Raw genomic sequence first — 20,122 nt, 5'->3', positions numbered from 1 at the left:
AGAGAGAAAGAGAGAAAGAGAGTGTGTATGTGTTTTGTGTTTGTTTGTCTCTTGTGTTTGTGTTTGTGTATTAAGGGTTATTGTGTTTTGTGGCTGCAAGACTTGCTTTTGTGTGGTTTATAGTATGGAAGATATTGACAACGGTTATTAAACAACAACCGTTGTGAAATATGTTTTAACAACGGTTGTAAAAAACACCCGTTGTGAAATATGTTTTAACAACGGGTTTCAAAAATAACCGTTGTGATTACTTTTCACTAACTTTGCGCCAATTTTGCGCCAAATTATTAACAACGGTTGTGAATGTGTGACCCGTTGTTAAAACTAATAACAACGGTTTTTATAACCATACCCGTTGTAATTTATTTTTGTAAAATTCCCGCCATACATTCTACAACGTCTATTGTGATTTTCGTGAATAATCGTTGTTAAAGGGGCGTTGTAGTTGCCTGGATTTGTAGTAGTGAAAGTGTTGCTAAAACTTGCTAACCAAGGCTTTTTCATAGGCTAAGCATGATAATTCGTGCCATTTCAATTGAGTTGAGATGTATAGTTATATACAATATTAAGTATGGATTATAGATTATGTAGTAATTGATATGGTATCAATTTTACATATGAGATAATGCTTTCATCGTTTGAGTTTTATTAAAAACTGTTTTTATTACTTTGTTATATCCAAATAGGTTGTAAGGACAACGTTGAACCCTATTAAAGTGAACTCGATTAACATAGGATTGGCCCCTAGTTGCTTATATGAGGTGACGTCTCGAAGTGACTAGAGTGTGATACGATTGATGGCAAGTTCAAGTGCCATAGAGTCATATGGGATGACTAGTCGATCACATAGGAAGACTGTATGGGACACTCTGTCAGGCATTGACCGCTTATAGAGTTCTGGTAATTCATATACAGCCTGGTCATGGCAAGAGCTACTATAGTGTTCTTAATAGTCAATTCTTTTGACTAGAGACTATTCGCCCGAGTTGGCACAAGTTTCTGATTGGCTTTAATTTATGCTCTACGACTTTCGTAACTGAGGTCAAATGGGCATCTTTTGGGACATGATGAATGTGGCTAATCGAAGGGAGTAGTGCGATAGGAATTATCCACCCCCTTGACAGGGTTATATAAAATCTCAGGGCCACTCGAGGAGTAGTGAACTGAAAATGCGTGGCCACGCTCGGAAGGTATCTACGGTAGATAATTCCGGTCAGAGAGTTACTCTCCAGATCGAGGAAACCACTTAAGATATGATCAAATGCAAGTACGACCTGCAAGACACCTTGCATTGAGTGGGAGATTATAATAGGACAAGAGAATTGGTGACGCACACTTGTCTCGGACAAGTGGGAGATTGTTGGTGTATGTGTCATCAACAATAGTGCGATCACATGATTAAACATCATAATTAAATCTCATAATAAGAATACGTAAGGGATGATTCATTATATAGTCAACTGATTAACATTAATCAGTAATGATTGGCTAACTAGAGTTTGACATTACTGTCGTTTGACGGTGGTGATCAGTTGATCTCTTAAGGTCACACTTATAGGACGATTCTCAAACTGTAAAGTTAATTAATCGTATATTGATACAGATTAATTAAATCCTTAAATTGAACAAATTTATTTTATAAGAGAGAGTTATATATCTTATTGTAATGTGATTAAATAAGATTCAATTTAGTAAATAATTTTTTATATTACTAAAATTGATTAATGTTTATGAAACATTTGAGATAAGAATAATTGGTTAGTTATAATTACAAAATGTTGTAGATTATATTAACTATGCTTAATGTGACCAAATTTTATATACATATAGTAGTGAATTACTATTTATTTGGTCATAAAGTAATTTGTTTAGTAATGATATTTAAATTGTTTAAATATGTATTATAATGTCTAAATGGCATGTTACATGCCTAAAGACCTAACACATTACATATTGTGTGACAAATGACAAATGATAAAGTTAAAATAGAGGTCACATTAAGGGCATAAAACCGGTTGGATAGGTTTGTTTAGGGTATGATTTTAATATGCTTTAAACATCAGAAATTATACCTAAAAAGCCTATGCCTACATCTAGCCTTTTCTTGTGAAGACAAAAAGTAAAAATTAAGAAGAGCAACCTTGGCTCCCAATAAGAGCATGAACCGACAACCAAGGGAGAGGTGAGAGGTTCTCATTTTTCATTACTCTCTTCTTAACATTATTCTTATGCTTATCTCAAAACCTCTCAACATAAAATTCTTTTATGCATATATTTTGTTCTAAAATCTAATATTTCCACAAGATTACTAGTGTAGTAATAATATGAATATTAGAATTAATATTTAAGGTAACTAATATTATTATCTAGTTAGTAATAATATTAATATTGTGAAATAGTCTTGGGTGCAACTAAAAGGAGGCATTCTACATTTGAATGCATGAAGATTGTTGTAGGACCATCCCAAATATGTTATAGCTCAAGATCAAGTGTAGGAAGGAGTCCTACACTTGTGCCCAAATTTCGGTCAACATGCATGTAAGTAGAAATCGATTTTTCTCCTTATTTGTTCATTTTATCATGCATGCAACTAGATCCAAGAGATAAATTAATGAGTAATTTATTTTAATGAATTAGATGAGTCTAATAGGGGTTTAATGAACCTAACAATTTGTTGGAGTATGTGTGCTCAACAATAGTGCGATCACATGATTAAACATCATAATTAAATCTCATAATAAGAATACGTAAGGGATGATTCATTATATAGTCAAATGATCAACATTAATCATTAATGATTGGCTAACTAGAGTTTGACATTACTGTCGTTTGACGGTGGTGATCAGTTGATCCCTTACGATCACACCTATAGGACGATTCCCAAACTGTAAAGTTAATTAATCGTATATTGATACGGATTAATTAAATGTTTAAATTGAACAAATTTATTTTATAAGAGAGAGTTATATATCTTATTGTAATGTGATTAAATAAGATTCAATTTAGTAATTAATTTGTTATATTACTAAAATTGATTAATATTTATGAAACATTTGAGATAAGAATAATTGGTTAGTTATAATTACAAAATTTTGTAGATTATATTAACTAGGCTTAATGTGAACAAATTTTATATACATATAGTAATGAATTACTATTTATTTTGTCATAAAGTAATTTATTTAGTAATGATATTTAAATTGTTTAAATATGCATTATAATGTCCAAATGACATGTTACATGCCTAAAGACCTAACACATTACATATTGTGTGACAAATGACAAATGACAAAGTTAAAATGGAGGTCACATTAAGGGCATAAAACTGGTTGGATGGGTTTGTTTAGGGTCTGATTTTAAGATGCTTTAAACATCAAAAATTATACCTAAAAAGCCTATGCCTACATATAGCCTTTTCTTGTGAAGACAAAAAGAAAAAATTGAGAAGAGCAACCTTGGCTCCCAATAAGAGCATGAACCGGCATCCAAGGGAGAGGTGAGAGGTTCTCATTTTTCATTACTCTCTTCTTAACATTAGTCTTATGCTTCTCTCAAAACCTCTCAACATAAAATTGTTTTTTGCATTTATTTTGTTCTAAAATATAATATTTCCACAAGATTACTAGTGTATTAATAATATGAATTTTAGAATCAATATTTAAGGTAACTAATATTATTATCTAGTTAGTAATAATATTAATATTGTGTAATAGTCTTGGGTTCAACTAAAAGGAGGCATTCTATATTTGAATGCATGAAGATTCTTGGAGGATCATCCCAAATATGTTCTAGCTCAAGATCAAGTGTAGGAAGGAGTCCTACACTTGTGCCCAAATTTCGGTCAACATGCATGTAAGTAGAAATCGATTTTTCTCCTTATTTGTTCATTTTATCATGCATGCAACTAGATCCAGGAGATAAATTAATGAGTAATTTATTTTAATGAATTAGATGAGTCTAATAGGGGTTTAATGAACCTAACAATTTTTGGATTTTATGTTATCAACATATGCACTAGATCTAAAGAACTTAAGTTTTTATCCTACGTTGGGATAGTTGCGATTTTCAAAAACTCATGCTCGATGATTTTAAAATACAACTGTCAAATTATATCCGTATTCAATGAGGCGTTGTTGTTGCGTGTTACTTTTGAAAGTAATGGAACTATAATCTATTAAGATAGAGTGGGAGGATAGTTCACATGTCTTATAGTTAATGTGTTACTTTTTGAAAGTAATGGAACTATAATCTATTAAGATAGAGTGGGAGTATAGTTCACATGTCTTATTGTTAATATACTACTTTTTGAAAGTAATGGTATTATGACATATTGAATGATCAATTGCACTTTGTTGCATAAAAGCCATAGTATTACAATCAAAAAATTTTATACTCAAGAGTAGATTTACTTTAAGGCCAATTCGATGATGCCCACGTATCGATCGGGTTGGCGACTAACCCTACCTGACCTCCTAGGTTCGGAAGGAACAATAACTTGATTAGACGATTAAGGAACATCGTCTTCCACCTCTTCTCGAGTTTAGGGCTCTTGTTGTTCTTATTTTTCTATTTACTTGTTTTCTAAAAAGATGCTGACATCTTCAACACATGCAAAACCTCTCTCATTCATAGTTTTCTTTCTAAAAACTTGAGAAGTTTCAATCTAAATTGTTCAAGAACACTACTAATATTATTAATGTAATATATGAGTATTAGTAGTCATTTTTAAGGTAGACTACTAAATAAATATCTAGCTAATATTATTTAGTAGTGATAAGGGCTAGTCTTCGGTGCATCTCTTGAGGAGGGTTTCTACTTTGAGACCAAGGTTGGAGGATCATCCATTACATTTAAGCTCAAGAACAAATAAGGAAGGTGACCTTATTTGTGCCCATTATTTCGAGCCATATAAGAATGTAAGGAACATTGTTTTTCTTATTTTATCTCTTATTTAGTTATGCATGCACTAGATCTAAAGAACTCATATTAATATGTTAATTAGTTCACTATTAGAAGAGTCTAATAATAGGTATATAAATCTAACAATTGGTATTCCTCGACAATACTGCGATCACATGTTTAAATCTCATAATAAGAATACGTAAGGGATGATTCAATTATATAGTCAACTGATCAACATTAATCGGTAATGATTGGCTAACTAGAGTTTGACGTTACTGTTGTTTGACGGTGGTGATCAGTTGATCCCTTTAGGTCACACCTAAAGGATGAAACCCAAATGTTTCTGATCAAATGTATTTGATACGGATTGATCAGTCCCTGATATTTATATATGTATATATATATATATATATATATATATATATATATATATATATATATATATATATATATATATATATATTTTTGTAGTGTTAGTAGAAAAACCCCTATTACGACGCAGCTTATCGTGGCGGTTCTAATACAAACGACGCGTAAAGCCCAATAAATTGGCGGGAACGAAATTTTTATTTAGATAGGAGGTCTATAGTGGCAGTTTAAATAAGACCCGACGTGATAACAGAAGCTTTTTATGGCGGTTCCAAATAGAAAACACCACCATAGGTCAATTGTGGCAGTTCTATTTAGAACTGACATTAAGAATGGCGTTAAAAGTTAATACAAAGTGACAATTTTTTGAGTAAAAAACCGCCATGATATGTTTTTTTGTCGGTTTTTAATTAAAACCGACTTTAATCGAAAAAATAAAAGAAAACCTCCGAAAACCCTTTACATTATAGGAGTATTGATTATAGTTCCTTTTGCTTCTTCTTCATTTCCACAACGCCAAACCCTGACAATTCAATCCGGCAACCGAAAACATACTTTACTCACGCCGCCCTCGACAACCCTCCATTTCCTTCTCACGATGCCGTTGATACAAAGCCACCGCCCCTTATCCGCAAAAACTTCAAAAGGTACTTTTGTCCATATTTAATTGCAATTACAGTATCTTCATTTAAATCTTTATCAATATAATCATATTGATTGTTATTTTATTATTGTATTGTTGAATTATAAAGTAGCATCATCACCATCATATGCGATGCCACTTCCCTTTCTCCCTCATTCGTATTCCCTTCCGATGCCACCGTTGTCAGCCAATTTCTGGTAAGTTTACATACACAATTCACTTTTTGAAATTTCATTTTTTTCCCCAATTTTCCAATCCCTAATCCAATTGATTATATTTGTGAATCAAGTCTACTTCAACATCCAGCAGATTGAAATGCAGAGAATCATACGACTTGTTATGTTTTAAGGAGGCCGATTGTGCTGCTTTGAATGTTCAGAGATATACTTCTTCAAAACCAAATACATCCTTCTCATCAAAACTGTAAGCTTTATATTCGACTCTTGCTTCTATTGTTTCGTCAAAGTCATTATGTATTGGCAGTATGGCATTATTAATTTTACATCTTTTTTGCGTGCTTCGTGGAAAATACTTTTCATAGGACTCCGCAAAGATTCATTTACTCTATGTTTGTCGGGTACCCTGCTCTAAATCAAAATGGAAATTGTAAAACTTGCTGTTTTCTAAACCTTTAGATTCATTTACTCTATATTTTTGGCACACACTCTAGTATGCTCAGACGAACAGAATATGTATTGGGTTTCCTCTCCATATCATGATTTTCCTCTCTACTAGGGAATTACTTTATGTCATTTCTTATGGTAATTATAGAAATCTACTTGTAATTACTCCGTATTTTTTCCCTTCTAACTATATTCCTTTTCAATAAGGCAAAGGTGAATAAGATGGTCGTATTATAAGAATAGGTTTTACCTTTCGTTTTTATTTTAAGGTCCGAGTCAAATACTTACTTCTAAGTCTTGAAAGCTTACCATATCTCACATTTGCATGGTTTTGTAGCAGATGGACCGCTTCATGATTCCTTTGCTTATGTATAGGTATTTTTTCATACTAATTCAAAATACATAAATACGGAGTATTAAGTGTAAATGTGGCATTACTTGGTATAATTCTAATTAAGACCAATGTTTTTTTTCCTTTTTCATTTTTGTTCGGAACTACTGTACAAAGAATATCTTGAGGCTCCGCTTTACAATGGAGGAATCCTCCAAGACTACGAGGAATCCAGCATTGATGCAGCTCCGCCCACATTTTTGCTGCACAATCTCTCTTGTGGATTCTATACATTCACTGGTACTTCTCCCTTCTTATCATATTTACGATACAACATTACCCTGGTAACCATTCAGCTGTTTTTCAGGACCTCATCACTTATCTTATCCTTTATGGCTTTATAGCAAACGACAAACTAAGAGGCCAGGCTGATATATTCTCGTTCTCTTCTGATACTTACGCTCATAATAGTGATCAATTTTAGGATTTTGAATTGACTTTGCGCATGTTCATATACGACATGTCGCGGGTAAACTTGCTTATTGAGCAAACTTATCCTGTTCAGGTACTATATACATAACTCTCTGCCCCATTCCCGCTGCCCAATTGCGTAGAAGTTAGAAACCCTTTTAAAAAAAACATTTCCCCTAGTTTTCATCGGTTCTTATCAATTCATAATTAACAAAAGTGATTCAATCAGTACGGTTTTCTCGTCAACTATCTCTTTATTGTTATCAATCTTCCACTCACAGTGTATAATTCATTGGTTTTTCGTATTATAAATTGGGGATTCCTTTATTATGTGCTCGATTACTTAAATTTTTGGTCTTTCTCCTTGTTTTTCCTGATTTTATGAATAGCATCCTGGCTATTAAGCTTTATTTGACACCGTTGTTCCACCAGTTCAATAACTTTGTAACTATAACTAAAAAATAGGTGTTGTTGTGTTTCAGCTTACTGGCCACAGATATAACAACTGTCCTCACTGCAAAAGCCAAATTGCGGTAGCTTATGCTTCACATTTAACCCATTCTGTAGTGTCAACCAGGTCATGAAAGAGTGCTTTGGGTATGCCCACCCATTTCCCACTTGCTTGTGCCAGTTAACTCTACTACTGTTGTCCCTGGTCCAGTTATAACCATCTTTAATACTGCATAGATGCCCTGCAATATTCTAATGACCATTGTTGTTGCCCTGTCTGAATTCATCATTTGTTTTGCAGATTTTTTAGCTGGAGTACCAACAAAATTAAAAGCAGCAGGCTGAATTATAGTTGTCATTTGATGTGCTGCACCTGCATTCTGATTTTTTAGCTGGAAAATATTTTATCTCTCTAAAAATATTATTATGATGAATGATGAATGAATATTTCTCTAAGATATTATCATGTGTATATCTTAAATTATAAGGCAAAACCCTTGGTTTTGCCCTTGTCCAAAACCGGGTAAGAGGAAGGGAGGGGAGCCAATGCATGCTTGAGTTTGTCTTCACAATGACAACTAGTTTGCATGGCTAGTTTAGTAGGTAATCATTGTGCTTACCACTAACAAAATCAACTTAATTTTTGCCTAATCCACCTCTTAATTTCGGCACACATAGATAATATGGACTCCATATTATCTTTGTCAAAATGTCAATTTGTCTTATGTCTTATGTCACATGTCATATGTTAACATAAATTTGTTATGTATTTTTAACATATTAAAAATCAACGTATTAATAAAAATACGTCATATACAAAATCGACTTAGTAATTCATAATTACTTGTACCAAAATATTTTACCAATTATAAATCACAATAATTTGTATTTATAATAATTCATTCAGTTTCAATTGTTTCCTTAAACAATGATTTCATCTGAGTAATGAAACAATTCGATTACTTAGACCGTATCTCATTTAATCAAATTTCAATGAGACACGTAAAAATTACTTCCCAAATCGTCCGTCAATTTTAAATAATTTAATTGGCTCGTAACGTTATACGATCAATTAAATGATCAATTAAGAGTGTTGCCCTTTAGGTATGACCTAGGGGATCAACTGATCACCACCGTCGCACGACAGTAATGTCAAACTCTAGTCAGCCAATCATTACCGATATGTGTGGACCATTGACGATGAAAATATTACTTCCCAATTGTATTCTTTATGATGAGACTTAAACATGTGATCATCATGATCAACAGTTGTGATCGCATTATTGTCGGAGGACACATATTCCAACAATCTCGCACTTGTCCTCGACAAGTGTGCGTCACCAATTTTCTTATCCTATTACTATCTCCCACTCAATGCAAGGTGTCTTTCAGGTCGTACTTGCAAGTGATCATATCGAGAGTGGTTTCCTCGATCTGGAGAATAACTGATTGACCGGATTTATCCACCATGGATACATTCCGAGCGTGGCCACGCATTTCCAGTTCATTACTCCTCGAGTGGCCCTGAGATATTGTTATAACCCTGACTAGGGGTGGACAATTCCTATCGCACTCATTACCTTCAACTAGCCACAACCATCATAACCCAAAATATGCCCATTTGACCCCATTTACGAAGGTCGTAGTAACACAAATCAAAGTTAATCTGAAACTGTGCCATCTTAGGCGAATAGTCTTTAGTCAAAAGAATCGACTCATTTGAATACTATAGCAGCTCTCGCCACGACCAAGCTATATAAATTTGCCAGAACTCTATAAGCGGTCATAAGGCCCGACAAAATGTTCCTAACAGTCCGCCTATGTGATCGACTAGTCATTCTCATATGACTCTATGGCACTTGAACTTGCCATCAATCGCATCACACTCTAGTCACTTCGAGACGTCACCTCATGTAAGTAACTATGGGCAAATACAATGCTAATCCGTGTTCACTTAAACGGGGTTCAATTGTCTCTACAACCCGTTGGATTTAACAAAGTATAAGGTGAGTTAATAATAACTCAAACGACAAATGTAGACATCACACTCGGGTAGTCAATACCATATTGCAACCTTGTGATGCATATCGTAAGTGTGTAAACACTTGTTGATTGCAATAGAAGTTTAACATGTCACGTGTCCATGTGTTCAAACTTCTTAATCGTATTATCCTTTACATTCATGTTATCACTCATAGCATGAACCTTAGCAAGTACACATCAAGGTTCCCGACCTTGGTTTCGTTTCTTTATCTTGAAAGAACTTCCTTATCGATTATCACATAACGAACGAATTTGTGGTGAATGATATAACTTGTACAGATCAAGTACTCCATCCACACACAATGCACTAGGTATATGTTTTGTAGAGTCTTGCAATAATTTGTCAAGATGATTAGCCTAGCACTTCTCACAAGTCCTAGCATATTAGGAAAGATTAGTTTTGAGCAACTTCTTATTCAACTAAGTATCTTTCCAAAACTTCCTATTTCTCCTTTTGGCTTGAAAAGTTTAGGATTTTCATAAATCTTTACATGTGTTCGGATTTGTTATAATATGTGCAACCTCTTGACACATAACAGAGTATTCTGTCAAACACCGAAATCGCTCATCGAATTCTTCTCGAGAATTCATGACGTTTCTACTATGGCTTACCAATGATTCATCATGCTCTTATGCATATGATTTGTAATTGGACTTGTGCATGATTATTCTTGTTGGAATATGTGTCCTCCGACAATAATGCGATCACGACTGTTGATCATGATGATCACATGTTTAAGTCTCATTAAAATGAATACAATTGGGAAGTAATATTGTTACTGTCAACTAGTCAACATATATCGGTAATGATTGGCTGACTAGAGTTTGACATTACTGTCGTGTGACGGTGGTGATCAGTTGACCCCCTAGGTCATACCTAAAGGGCAATTCTCTTAATTGATTATTTAATTAATCGTATAATGTTACGAGTTAATTAAATTACTTGAAAATTGACGGACAATTTTGGAAGTAAAATTTACGTATCATATTAAAATATGATTAAAAATGATACGGTCTGAGTGATTGAATTGTATCATTACTCGGATGAAATAATTGTTTAATGTAACAATTAAAATTGAATGAATTGTTATAAATACAATCAGTTGTAATTTATAATTGGTAAAATATTTTGGTACTAGTAATTATGATATTACTAAGTCGATTTTTGTATGTGACGTATTTTTATTAATGCGTTGATTTTTAATAAGTTAAAAATTACATAACAAATATATGTGACATGTGACATGTAACATATAGACAATTGACAAAAATAATATGGATTCCATATTACCAAATGGACCGAAATATAGGAAGAGGATTAAGCTAATTAATTGTTTAATTAGTAGCTAAACATAATGATTGTTTTGCTTTTTAGCCATGCAACCCTACTACTCCTTGTGAAGACAAAAGTGTTCATGCATTGGCTCCCCTAAAAGCCTTCCCTTCCACCCGGTTTTTTATGTAAAAAACCATCATTGGTTTTTCAATTTAATTGACCTATTACTCTAAAATGTGTTAGAGATTAATTCATTCTACTAACTCATCCAAAATACTAGTTTTAGAGAGAATAAAATCCTCCTCATCATCTCTCTAAAAACCGAAAATAAGATAAGAGTTTATAAATATTTTTGGTTCCATTTTTCACCATTGATTAATATTATACTAGTTTTGTAATATTGATTAAATTAAGAGAAGCCTTGGGTATAAAGCATAGGGAGAGATCTTGCACTTAGATCTTTGTTCTTCCATTGGAATAGCTCAAGAACAAGAAGAGATAGGTGATCTCTCTTGTGCCCTAATAGCCGAAATCCATTTTGTAAGGACATGATTTCTCCTCTATTTATTTTATTGTTTGCATGCATAAGATCCGTTTTAATTTTATGACAAATTATTTAGACATATAAGAGTATGTTAACATGTATATGAATCTACATTTCCTTCAATCGGTATCATGAGCCACGGTTGTTTGCATGCAAATTGGTTAAAAGTTTTTCCGAGTTATATGAATAACAAATAAAACTTGTAAAATTTGTGTTATTATGATATATCACGAAATAATTACATGCATGTTAATATTTCTGGTCCTAAAGTGTTTTAGGATATTTTGGTTAATTTTTCGGATTTTTATTGTTCATATTTAACAATAATGACATTTAAATGTGATTTTATGAGTAAAAATGTCATTTTTGGTCGAAAATTAGCTATACTTCGAATTTTCACTTGGTTTTTGGATATGTTATCACATATATTATTTTGAGATAACCTGTAATTTTTCATAATTTTTGCACTTGTTATGCTCGAAAAATGAATTTTTCATTATTAAATATGGATTTAAGAGAAAAATAGGTTAATAAGAGTTAAATTTCGAATCTGGTCATAGAAAATTTATATGTTGTCACATGCAATTTTACAAGATGTGTGTAAAATAATTGGCTATAAAGAAGTCTTTTAGCATGATTTATGAATTTTTGAAGAAAAATGGCATAAATAGTGACATTATTAATGAAAATTAATAAAATATAATCTATGACTTAGGAAAAACGTCTAATGTTGCATTTTATTATATTTTTCAGATCTAAAATTCAAAAGTTAATGAAAATAATTTTTTCCATGTTTTTATGATCATTTTATTAAATATCGATAAACCGCAACATTGTTTTTCCGGAAAATTTTCGAAATTTTTAACCTAAGATTTTGAACATTATGAGTGTCATGGAATTTTTCCAGAATGTTCATGAATTTAAATTTCAAATTTTGAATTTATTTGGAATTTTTGGATTTATTTGAAGTTTAATAGCTTAATTTTGTATTTTTGGCCCATTTATGAACAATTTTGTAAATAAAAGTTAATTATGGTCAAATTATTAGTGAAGACTATATTTTGAGTCCTAAGAGGTTAGGGTAATTAACTTATGCATAAATATGAGTTTATGTATTTTTGTGATTATAAAATGTTGAAATCACGCAAATCCGTAAAAACCGAGTAATATATGATATTGGCTAATTAAAAGGCGATTTAGCATAAAAATTGAGCATGTTCTTACATATTATAATGCTGCATTTTTCTTTATGATTGTCATAATTTTAATTTATGTAATTTTGAATTATGTAATTTTACTTAGTATGGCCTTAGATATTAATTGGTATTTCCCGAAATGTATGGGAATATCGATTCGGTTGTAATTTTTATTGTGATCTCGTATCACCGTTTTGTAATTTAATAGATTTATTTTATTTTAGTTACAAATGTATAATAGGAAATTATGTATTTTATTATGTAATTTTATTCATTCCGGAGTTCCAAAAGACGGATTACTTCAAGAATGGCGTTACATAAAGACGGTGTTACCTCGAGATGCGTGCCACAACCGAAGTTCAAGGGACCAATGGAGTTGGTTTCCGAATATGTAATAGATTAATAGTTTTTCTATTTTAGGAAAGGCCATACTAGGATTTATTTATCTTTATGCTTGCATTTTATTTTATGTCACATGCATCGCTAAATCGCCATAACTAAACATGCATTGTCTTGTCTTATCGAGTTCATCGACCGTGTCAATTAGAATTATCGTAGTTCACCGCTTTAGTTCACTTAAAACGTGATAGATAATAAATTGACATGACCTCTCGCTAAAACAATTAATTGAGATATAGCCTTACCAAATAGTAGAAACCATGAAAACCTATTTCGCGAGGGAGTGCACTCGGCCCTACCGGGGTACAAACCTTGTTACGTAGGGGAAGTGGGTGATGAATGTTAATCCACCGAATTCATGTTGATAAGGGATGTATCGGCCCTACCGTACCCAAGTTGATATGGATTTGGATCATGGACACATTTATTCGAAATTTGGATTGACCTCAACAAAAGTTTTTGATAAGGGATGTATCGGCCCTACCGTGCCCTTGTCGAATATGTTTTGGGCTAAAGATATATGTTAATGTAATATTATCGACCAAGAGTTCTAAGAGTAGAATCGATTAAACGTTAATCCACCGAGTTATATTGATAAAGGATAAATCGGCCCTACCGTGCCTAAATCGATATGAATTTGGGTCTTGGAATCATTTATCTAGTTGGGTAGAGGTCACTAGAAAAATGCTTAAAACTTGTTTAAATCATACATTTTTACGAGTATTATTAAAACGACAATTGTTTTACTCCTTATATTTTGTTTTGTAGACCACTTCTTTTTCATAACAAATGGCAACACCAACACCAACTCCTAATGCTACACCTCTCGCTACTTCATCTTGGCTCCGATCCTTTATGGATCGATGTAAACTTGAAAAGAATGGGTCAAATTTCTCCGAGTGGGATGCCCAACTCAAATTAGCCGCCGAGGGTGACGACAAGCTTCGTTACCTTACCGAGGCCTCTCCACCCGAGCCCTCCACTAGGTCCACCGCGGCCACTAGGGAAGCCTATGAGGCTTACCAAAAGGAGTCCGCCGCAATGAAAAATGTATTGATATTTGCGATGGAGGCGGAACTCCAAAGGAGAGCCTTTAAAATGGGCAATGCTAATGAGATTTACTCCAAACTTGTGACCATGTTTTCACAAACTCCGCGGATCGTCCAATATGAGGCGGCCGCGGCATTCTTTGATCTCGACTTCAAAGAGGGCCAAAAGGTTAGCCCTCATGTGCTCAAACTCATGGAGCTTGTCGAGACCTTGAAGATTCAAAAGGTTGAAATCCCCAAAGAACTCATCGTAGATAGGATTCTACACTCCTTGTCTAAGGTTAAGGCATATGTGCAATTCCGGGTGAATTTCAATATGCAAGACAAGGATGTGTCTCTTGAGGAGTTGCACAAGTTACTTGTGCAAGCCGAGAAGGACATGGGGTTAAATGTGAACCCTCCCAAGGATGTGCTTAACATAAGCACTAAGAGTAAGGGGAAGTTCAAGAAGAATGGGAGAAAGGGCAAGAAGCAAGCTCCCACATTCACCAAAGCTAAGTCTTGTGAAGCTAGCACCTCCAAAGTCAAGAAGGGTCCTCTTGACAAATGCCATTATTGTAATGGCATGGGACATTGGAAGAGGAATTGTTCCAAATACCTTGGTGATATCAAAGCTGGAAAGATCACTCCAGTAGGTAAATGACTAACCTTCTTTTATGTTTCAAGTTCAACTAAGGTAATATGATGCAAAGTTGTGATAATGTATCTCCCTTTTTATTGTAAATAGGGCCTCCACCAAGCAAAGACAAGGGAAAAGAAAAACAAGCATGATAAACCATGGAGAAGCTAAGGATAGCTTTTATGGAGCTTTGTTTTTCATTGTCTTATTTTAAGTTATGTTTTGAATTTTAGAACTTTAAGTTTCCGTGTTCGACATGGAAAGGTATTTTGGATAATGGTTTGTATTTTGGATGATGGTGACTTGGTTTGCAACCCAAGTCACCCGTTTTATCATTTATCCTTATGTTCTAAAATTTCATCCTTAAATGCTTGCGTTTTGAAACATAAGATAATTCACTTAAAAGTGATCCAATAGACAATTATAATGACGGGTTTCATTATATGTCCACATGCTTAAGGCTTGTGTATGATCATTTATAAAGTGATTTTGAGTCTATGAACTCTCTTAAAAGTATGTCAATCACCAAGTACACATATGAAATCAATAACTATTAGTCTATCTATGAGATAGTTCTCCTTATACTTCAACATCATTAATTTGTGTCTCATATGCTATCTTTGAATGTTTAGTGTATTCATTCTAAAGATAGAGTGGGAGAAAAATGAGGACACAACACACAAGGCAAGATATAATTGTGTACTTGTGTGTACTTGTGTAAATGAAGATCTACGCAAGAGAGAATGATTTGAATGAAGGTATATCTATTTACATAGTATACCAAATAGATGAGATCTATAGTCTCAAGTTAGTTCTAAATGACTTAAGAGACCAAGTGAAGTAATCATAAGAGTTTATTCTCAAGATAACTACACGAGGAGACCAAAAGAAGTTTTGGAAGAAAAATGACTAATGTAAAGTCTTAACAAGCTTTTGACTAAGGTTATGAATCATTTGACCAATAGTTTCAATCATGAGTTTTACTTAAGAGCCTAAATGAATCATAGTAACATACTAGTTATGATCAAGTTGCAAAGATTGATATTCCGATATCTTCAATAGCCAACGTTTTAACCACGCAAATGTCATTGTTTAACCTCGCTATGAAATGGTTAAACCTCCTTCCGAAAGGGTATTCCAAAGGACCTATTCTAAATATTATTTGTATTTGAATAATGACATTGCTACACATCATTATGACATGAGTGTGTTAGAGATTTAAAATCTCTTTCCGTAAGGTTGAGATGAGACCACTTCAAAATAGGCATTTTGAAAGGATATGATGGGAACATATATGGTTTTATCCTAGTAACTTGGCAAAGCGATTTATATTTATATTCTTGACAAATTTCGATTGAGAAGTCAATTTCTAAATATGTAGAATTGAGTGGGAGTTAGGAAATTCTCATGTGAAGACATGGGATTTAGTGGGAGCTATCATCCTTGAATGTATAAAACTCATTACTCATTAAAGAATGACGAGCTAATACCTTCTTTCATAAAGAAGCTTTCGAGTTTTCAATTCTGGATGAAAATGGACAATGATGAATCCAATTACATCATGGGATGTTGGATTAGTATTAAGAGATACACATCACATCAACATACGCGTAGGTTATTCGTATGAATGAAAATGGGATTACCATTAGCAGTCATGGTAGTTCATTGAACCTAAGAACGGTTGATCTCATGATTATTAGTAACTAATGTTTCCGCCATTAGAATAATCATGTACATGTCCAATCATAAATCATATGCATAAGAGCATGATGATAGACTTGGTGAGCCAAAATAGAAACGTCATGAATTCTCAAGTAGAATCCGATGAGCGATTTCAGTGTTTGACGGAATGTTCTATTGTGTGTCAAAAGGTTGCACATATTGTAGAAAATCTGAACACATATGAGGATTTATGAGAATCCCAAATCTTTCAAGCCCAGAAAAGAGAAATGAGAAGTTTTGGAAAGATGCTTGGTTAAGTAAGAGGTTATTCAAAACAATCTTTCCTAATAAAGCTAGGACTTGTGAGAAGTACTAAGCTAATAATCTTGTCAATTGTTACAAGATTCTACAAAACATATACCTAGTGCATTGTGTGTGGATGGAATACTTGATCGGTACAAGTTATATTATTCATCGCAAATTCGTTCGTTATGAGATGAGCGATGAGAAAGTTCTTTCAAGTTAAAGAACCAAAACCAAGGTCAAGAACCTTAATGTGTGCTTGGTAAAATTCATGGTATGAGAACATGAATGTGAAGGAAATTGCAAGTGTAAGAAGTTTGAACACGTGGACACATGGGATGTTAAACTTCTATTGCAATCAATAAGTGTTTACACTTATGATAAACATCACAAGGTTGTAATATGATATTGACTACCCGAGTGTGATGTCGACACTTGTCGTTTGAGTTATTATTAACTCACCTTGAACATTGTTATATCCAAACGGGTTGTAGAGACAATTGAACCCCGTTAAAGTGAACATGGATTAACATTGTTTTGCCCATAGTTACTTATATGAGGTGACGTCTCGAAGTGACTAGAGTGTGAGGCGATTGATGGCAAGTTCAAGTGCCATACAGTCATGAGAGATGACTAGTCGATCACATAGGCAGATTGTTAGGAACATTTTGTCGGGCCTAATGACCGCTTATAGAGTTCTGGCAAATTTATATAGCCTGGTCGTGGCGAGAGCTACTATAGTATTCAAAATGAGTCGATTCTTTTGACTAAAGACTATTCACCTAAGATGGCACAGTTTCAGATTAACTTTGATTTGTGTTACTACGACCTTCGTAAATGGGGTCAAATGGGCATATTTTGGGTTATGATGGCTGTGGCTAGTCGAAGGGAATGAGTGCGATAGGAATTGTCCACCCCTAGTCAGGGTCATAACAATATCTCAGGGCCACTCGAGGAGTAATGAACTGGAAATGCGTGGCCACGCTCGGATGACATCCAGAGTGGATAAATCCGGTCAATCAGTTATACTCCAGATCGAGGAAACCACTCTCGATATGATCACTTGCAAGTACGACCTGAAAGACACCTTGCATTGAGTGGGAGATAGTAATAGGACAAGAGAATTGGTGACGCACACTTGTCGAGGACAAGTGGGAGATTGTTGGAATATGTGTCCTCCGACAATAATGCGATCACGACTGTTGATCATGATGATCACATGTTTAAGTCTCATTAAAATGAATACAATTGGGAAGTAATATTGTTACTGTCAACTGGTCAACATATATCGGTAATGATTGGCTGACTAGAGTTTGACATTACTGTCGTGTGACGGTGGTGATCAGTTGACCCCCTAGGTCATACCTAAAGGGCAATTCTCTTAATTGATTATTTAATTAATCGTATAATGTTACGAGTTAATTAAATTACTTGAAAATTGACGGACAATTTTGGAAGTAAAATTTACGTATCATATTAAAATATGATTAAAAATGATACGGTCTGAGTGATTGAATTGTATCATTACTCGGATGAAATAATTGTTTAATGTAACAATTAAAATTGAATGAATTGTTATAAATACAATCAGTTGTAATTTATAATTGGTAAAATATTTTGGTACTAGTAATTATGATATTACTAAGTCGATTTTTGTATGTGACGTATTTTTATTAATGCGTTGATTTTTAATAAGTTAAAAATTACATAACAAATATATGTGACATGTGACATGTAACATATAGACAATTGACAAAAATAATATGGATTCCATATTACCAAATGGACCGAAATATAGGAAGAGGATTAAGCTAATTAATTGTTTAATTAGTAGCTAAACATAATGATTGTTTTGCTTTTTAGCCATGCAACCCTACTACTCCTTGTGAAGACAAAAGTGTTCATGCATTGGCTCCCCTAAAAGCCTTCCCTTCCACCCGGTTTTTTATGTAAAAAACCATCATTGGTTTTTCAATTTAATTGACCTATTACTCTAAAATGTGTTAGAGATTAATTCATTCTACTAACTCATCCAAAATACTAGTTTTAGAGAGAATAAAATCCTCCTCATCATCTCTCTAAAAACCGAAAATAAGATAAGAGTTTATAAATATTTTTGGTTCCATTTTTCACCATTGATTAATATTATACTAGTTTTGTAATATTGATTAAATTAAGAGAAGCCTTGGGTATAAAGCATAGGGAGAGATCTTGCACTTAGATCTTTGTTCTTCCATTGGAATAGCTCAAGAACAAGAAGAGATAGGTGATCTCTCTTGTGCCCTAATAGCCGAAATCCATTTTGTAAGGACATGATTTCTCCTCTATTTATTTTATTGTTTGCATGCATAAGATCCGTTTTAATTTTATGACAAATTATTTAGACATATAAGAGTATGTTAACATGTATATGAATCTACATTTCTTTCAATTCTAATGGCGGAAACATTAGTAACTTTTAATCATGTCATCAACTATTCTTAGGTTCAAGGAACGACCATGACTGCTAATGGCAATTCCATTTTCATTTAAATGAATAACCTACGTATCTCGTTGATTCGATGTGTATCTTACAATACTTATCCAATATCTTATGATGTAGTTGGATTCATCATGGTCCATTTTCATCCAGAATTGAAAACTCAAATCTTCCTCTTTGAAGGAAGGTATTAGCTCGTCATTCTTCAATGAGTGATGAGTTTAAACTTTTATAAGATGATTACTCCCACTAAATTCCATGTCTTCACATGATAATTTCTAACTCCCACTTGATTCGCAATTGACTACTCAATTGAGACATTATATTGCTTTTGTTTGAGATAAAACCATATACGTTCCCGTCATATCCTTTCAAAATACCTATTTTGAAGTGGTCTCATTTTTAACCTTATGGAAAGAGATATTTAATCTCTAACACATTCATGTCATAATGATGCGTGACAATGTCATTTATTAAATATAAATAATATCTAATATACGTCCTTCAAAATATCCCTTTCAGAAGGAGTTTTAACCAATTCATTTTCATAATGTGGTTAAGTAATGACTTTAACTTAGCAATATGAGGATATCGGTATATCAATCCTTGCAACCTCTAGTCATAAATCTCGTTTATTACTAGGATGTTACTTTGATTCATTTAGGCTCTTAAGTAAATCTCAAGGTTTGAAACTATTGGTCAAAATTTATCATAAACTAGCCAAAACTCTTGTTAAGACTTTATATTAGTCATTCTTGTTCCA

The sequence above is a fragment of the Silene latifolia genome, chromosome 4 (genome assembly GCF_048544455.1).
Source record: "Silene latifolia isolate original U9 population chromosome 4, ASM4854445v1, whole genome shotgun sequence".
Lineage (NCBI taxonomy): Eukaryota > Viridiplantae > Streptophyta > Magnoliopsida > Caryophyllales > Caryophyllaceae > Silene > Silene latifolia.
Note: the sequence above shows the minus strand (reverse complement) of the source record.